The sequence below is a fragment of the Acanthisitta chloris genome, unplaced genomic scaffold (genome assembly GCF_000695815.1).
Source record: "Acanthisitta chloris isolate BGI_N310 unplaced genomic scaffold, ASM69581v1 scaffold27569, whole genome shotgun sequence".
Classification (NCBI taxonomy): domain Eukaryota; kingdom Metazoa; phylum Chordata; class Aves; order Passeriformes; family Acanthisittidae; genus Acanthisitta; species Acanthisitta chloris.
This window is the reverse complement of record NW_008690208.1, coordinates 24,593-30,811: the sequence shown is the minus strand read 5'-3', so window position 1 is coordinate 30,811 and position 6,219 is coordinate 24,593.

Genomic DNA, 6,219 nt, shown 5'->3' with positions numbered 1-6,219 from the left:
TGAGAGCACAGTGACAGAGGCTGCTGGAAAGGCCAAGCAGCAGGTAGAGCTCACACAGGAGATGCTCAGTGCTCTCCTTTAGTGATTGCAGGAATGGTCATGGAAAGTGTCACTCTGGGAGCTGCAGATATTTAATAGGCTGTGAAACAACTCACTGTGAGGTCTGTGGGCAACAGGCAACACTGAGCCTGTGCAGCACTTAGAGCTACTGAGACACAGAAACAGCTCCAAGACATTATTCCTTTTGATCACTATTACTATATTAATTAATATTGCTATTCTCTCGATCTGATGCATTCACTCCCCATTTCTCCTGGGGCTCGTGTCTCCCTGCAAAGGTTTCAGCTTTGAAGGCTGAATAAATCCATTTCCTTGACCTGTTGCAGCTTCTGTTTTTCTCATCAGAACATGTTTCCGTCCTGACTTGGTACATTGCAACTTGTTCCTGTAATTAAATTGTAATGGCTTGGAAAGATACAATGTAACTCCTGCAAACATTTAATTACCTGTTTCAATCAGAGATACATTGGAACTTGTTGTATTGCTACATCAGTCAGTTTCAATCAGAGATACATTGGAACTTGTTGTATTGCAAGTCGCAATGTCAGTTACAGCATGACTAAAGTTCTGTGAATGAAATCATTTCATGTCTTGAAAACTGAACTATACTCATCCTTTCACTTGGCAAAATGTCTGTGTGGCACAGGAAGGAGCTGCAAAAGGTAATTCTTGTTTCATTACTTAGGGTATCACTTGTTACAGGGAGGAGATACATTGGAACTTGTTGTATTGCAAGTCGCAATGTCAGTTACAGCATGACTAAAGTTCTGTGAATGAAATCATTTCATGTCTTGAAAACTGAACTATACTCATCCTTTCACTTGGCAAAATGTCTGTGTGGCACAGGAAGGAGCTGCAAAAGGTAATTCTTGTTTCATTACTTAGGGTATCACTTGTTACAGGGAGCTCAGTTATTAGTCTGCTCAGACCTGGATAAATGCTGATCTCTTATGTGCTAGAGAATTGTAACTCAGCACGTTGGAGCTATCAGCACATCTGTGCTCAAGTGAACATAACATAAGTTTAGATCTCTCATCTTTGCCATTTTCATACGGGGCAAAAAAAGTTGCTCTTCCAGTTTCCACCTGGATAACCCAAACTGAGCTGTTTGGATCTTCTATCCCACCCAGGCAGAAGAGGAGATGCAGAGAAGGAAAGATTTGGCTGCTGAATACGAGGAAAGTGTGAAGAGGCAGATAGAGCTACTGCAGCAGGAGCTGAAGTGCCAGGAAGGTCACTGGGTGGTGTTCAGCTGTGCCCTGAGACAGGGGCTGAGGCTGGCAGAGATGCTGACAGACCAGGTGGCTCACAAAGGAAACCAAACACACGACTACACAAGGTATAAACAACACAAAACTCTGCTGCAATTTTCTTTTCCCCACTCCAAAGCCTCTGTGGGCAGCAGCTTTGTTGGCCTATGCTTGGCAGAGCAGAGATGTGCAAGGATAGAACTGATTGCTGATCCAGGAGATCAGATGATGCAGGTAAGAGCTGTCACATTTCTGCAAAGAAAGTCTAGGAAATCAGAGATAGAAACTGAGGAGATTCCCAACAGAAGCTCAGGAACAACAAGATTCTGAGTGTCTCAACTAATTTGTAACTCAACAGAAAGTGATATTTTTACAGCAATAGCCAAAGCAAATCCTCCTCAGCTCTCTAATTGCCACGTGCAGATATTGGTTGTGTGTCCATCAAAATTCTTCCTTTACTGCTCCCTTTAAGGTCCCTTCCCTTCAGATGGCACTAACTGTCTGACTGTTGACCTGCAGCCTCCTGGCCCAGGTGGAGGCTGCAAGCAGAGAGATGTCCAGTGCCATCCTGAAGGAGAGTCAGCGCCTCAAGGCCTGGGGAGTGCTGGGGGAAGGCACTGGAGCTCACCTCCTGGATAAGGACCACACCAGGACACTCACCAAGCAGGAGCTGATGGGTAACTACTACTCTAGAAACTCCTTTGAAATGGGTGTTAGTGTGTAAGGAAGTATAGGTTACTTCCTTACACATTCCCCTTCATTGGGGCTGGTTAAAGCAAAGCAAAGAATAGAAAAACCCACCCAATTTGCTACACCCAAATGTGCTTTTCCTGTAACAACACCTAAAGAAAATCTGAGCAAGCTCCTCATGAGCACTAGGAGATAATGTTATTCAGAGAGATGTAAGACCTACTGTGGGGAAGATATATTGGATGTTACAAGGCTTGTGGACAAGGAATTGCTGAGATATTTCTGACAGGTTTCAGCCTCTCTAGTCATTAAAATATACAAACCATTAGATGCTGAGAAAGGTACAACCTTAAGGGAATGGCCAAAGTAAAAATTAACCCCACATGAATGTGAGAAGGGGCTTAGATGCATTCAAAGATGACAAACCTTTGCTCTCAGCACCCTGTGAGAGCTCCAGACTCTCCACCCTGAGCTCTGCTCCTTCCCTGCCATTTGCACTGCTTCACACAACCACAACAACTTCCTTCTGGCTCTCCCTGCAGGTGAGAGACACCAGCCTGGAGTGCCCATACTTCCCTACATCCCTTATCCACTCTGTCCTAGCACTGACCTACCTGTGAAGACAAAACTCCCAGCCCTGTGTCCCGACAAACTCTTCAGCATGGGAGGTCTCATGCTGGATCCAGAGACAGGAATAGAAGTTCCAGTGCTGGGAGTGACCATCCACCCCCAGAGCAAGCAGGAGCTGAGCATTGGAGGGACCTACCTGAACCCCCTCACGGGCATGGTGGCACCTCTGGAGATTTGGGGGCCTATGATTGAGCCAGAGACAGGCAAGATCGTGCCAATACTTGGAGTTGGTTTGGATAGCAGCACAGGTGGGTGAGTGAGTGCTCTGGTGATGCATTTCACCTGCCACGACCGATCGATTCAAGGCACAGAATGAGCCTAAACCTCTTTATATTCACCTCACACCTTTACCTTCTCCTGTCCAACCAGCCTTGGGACAGTTGTGCATTTCAGCTTTTCCACACAGTTATCCTCCTCTTTCCTACAGTTCTGCTCTGCAGTTTAAAACTCAACAAAACTCTCTGGTGAATCTGAGATTGATCTCAACAAGAGAGATCTGAGGTCGTGGTTCATTGACTGCGACACAGACTACTGAAGCTGATCTAAAGGTGGTCATGTTGCTCTGTTGCAATAGCAAAAGTAGCATGAAATACATTATTTAGAGGCTTATGCATCATTTAGAGAGGAGGGAAGTTCTAGGTTGTATTGTTTTCACATACCTTTATCCTTCATGGCTCATGTTGGAGTAGATCCAAAAAGAGTAGTGAGGACCTCGATCTTCGTCCTAAAGTAGAAAGTAAGAGACTTAGTTAAGAACATTTAGTGAGCCAAAATATTTTATAAACAGCTTCAAACTTCCTTCCCCTCCATGTGTCTCATTAAAGCTATTTCTGCTTCCCTTGGAGTAAATGCTCATTGTGCCTTTTGGGGCACATTGGTTGGGAAGGGCTGGACCACCATGACCAGGGGATGTTCTGACTCTCCTTGTTTCTCCTGTTTCTTGACTGCAGGAGAAGTTATACCTCTTGGAAGGCTGGTGGGTCCTTCTGGGCACCTAATGCTCCTTGGAGATTCCTTCACTGAGCCTCTGAGTGGGAAACTCTCTCGTGTGCATGGAGTTCACCTGCAGCAGGACCAGGTCCTGCCCCACACTGGAGGGTACCAGGCAGTGCTGGAGGCTGAGTGGCTCCTCTCCCAGAGCCACGTGCTCAATGCCCTAAAGCAGTTCAAGGCATCAGTTTTGGAAGATTCTTGTCTAGTAGCAAAGAGATTAGCAGCACTAAAGGCTTCAGCAGAAGAAGTGAAGAAGTCTTTCACCACTAAGTGTTACCATGCCCTGCACTGCTTGAAAAGCCTGGAGAAGAAGCAGGAGATAGCTTCAAGGCTCAAGAGTGATGGTGGCAAACTGGGTAGGTATAACACAACCAACCTGTTTTTCAGGAGCAAATTGGTGTCATTGCATCAAAGGCTACAGCAGTGCAGCCATTTCCACCAGAGGAAACTTTTTTCCTAATATCTAACCTAAATTTCCTCTCAGGAATAACTTCACCCTCTAGAAGGGAAAGCAGTTTTCAGCAGCAAACTATCCAATGGTTTATGTTTCTCACTTTTTTTCTGAACAGGTATGATCAAATATCCTGGCACAGAGATGTGGATCCCTGCAGTGTTTGGAATGAAAATCCCAGATCCCAGTGGGTCCAGTTTGATGGTGCCCATTCTGGGAATAGGCTGTGACTGGAAGAGCAGACAGCCTTCCCCACTTGCAGGAACCATGGAAGATCCAACTGGAAAAGGTAAGGCAGGAAATTCAATTGGATGATGGAAACAATAAACAGCTAAGACTTGTTGTTTTCAGAGTGAGGAAATCACTCTACCAAAACAGCCTCAACACAGACTGGAAAATGTGGGATTTGTGATCTAAATCCTAAGTGTTACTCTTGGTTTTTCTTTATCCACAGGCCTTGTCCCCATCACTATTGGTGCCAGAGCCATAAGTCCAATTACAGGTGAACTTGGGCCTGTCATAGGTGCCCAAACCAACCCCTGGACACACAACATCATTCCTACTGTTCAGTCTCTTGGAGTTTTACCAAGAAGAGCTGTGGATCCAGATCTGGTAATGAGAGCTCCAGCAAACTCTACTTACAGGTTTGCTATCTGGGGGAAGTTCCTTGCTGGTATTTTCCCACTACAGAGTGTGAATTTCCCTTCTTTCTATGTCCCACAAATAGTATTTTCCTACAGTACAAGCTGAACAGAAACATGTCATTACATTAACCTCTTCTCCTTTCATTATCTGATTTTCCTCTTCCTTCTATTTCTATCTTCTTCTGCTGCTCCTTGTGCCTTCTAGTTGATACCTTTGAATCCTATTTGCTACCCTGCCCCAACTCCAAAACACACACTGCATTTGGGTATGGATTATAGCACTGACAGCCTCAGGTCTGCAACCATGAGCTCCCTCTGGCAACAGAGCTGGATAGATGCTGTCAAAGGCATCGAGTGGAGATGTCATCATGAGCTTTAGTGATGTCTATAATCTTCCCTCAGCTTCCAGCAAAGCTGAGCTGGTGTGTCTGTCACTGCCTTCCAGCTGGATTTGCTAGACAAGGAGATAAACTCAAGGCATGTGTACTGGCACTGCAGAAGGAAACAGGAGGAAGGACTTTTCAGAGAGCTCAACTCCCTCATCCTGCACGTCCTTGGTGCTGCCAGAGAGGGGAAGGCACGGCAGGTAAGGTGCATTGGGATTGGCTCCAGAAAAGAGCTAAAAATTCCTTAGAGGAGTCCTGTTCACATGTGTCAAATTCAAATATCCCTGATGGGATGGTGATGTGATGAATCCAAGTCATTCCCCTCCCCAGGGCAAACCCAAACTGTGAGACTTTGGTACCTCAGTGCAACCACTCCCAGTGTAAGGAATAGGTTATGGAATAACCAACAGGTCAAATTCAGCAGTGTCTGTACAGCAAGGGCAGCACAACTCCCAGTGCTATCAGAAACAGGATTTGCCATCAGTTGCTACATTAGAATTAGTTGTGATTAGCAAAATTACAAGGCTAGGAAAAGGCAGTTCCCAATTAGCCTCTTCTCATCTGTCAGAGGAAAGTGTATCCCAACAGGTCACGATCTCACAAGTTGGCAACACTGCCTAAAGTTTCCGGTCACGATCTCACAAGTTGGCAACACTACCTAAAACTGCTTCTCCCATTTCTTACAGATACAATGCCAGGAGAAATGGAAAGACCTTGAGGAAATGTGCCACTTGCTGAGAGAGCTTTCTCTGCAGGAGGCTGAGAGAAGAACCTCAAAATATTTCAGTAGCCAAGTGGTCCCTGAGCTCTCTGTGCTGTTCACAGGTACCAGGGCAGCTCCAGCCAGGAGAGGGAGGCAGGGCTGGATGTGGTTTTGTGTGATGTGTTCTCCCTCCAGGAGAAATGGAAAGACCTTGAGGAAATGTGCCACTTGCTGAGAGAGCTTTCTCTGCAGGAGGCTGAGAGAAGAACCTCAAAATATTTCAGTAGCCAAGTGGTCCCTGAGCTCTCTGTGCTGTTCACAGGTACCAGGGCAGCTCCAGCCAGGAGAGGGAGGCAGGGCTGGATGTGGTTTTGTGTGATGTGTTCTCCCTCTGACAGGTTAAGCCTTACAA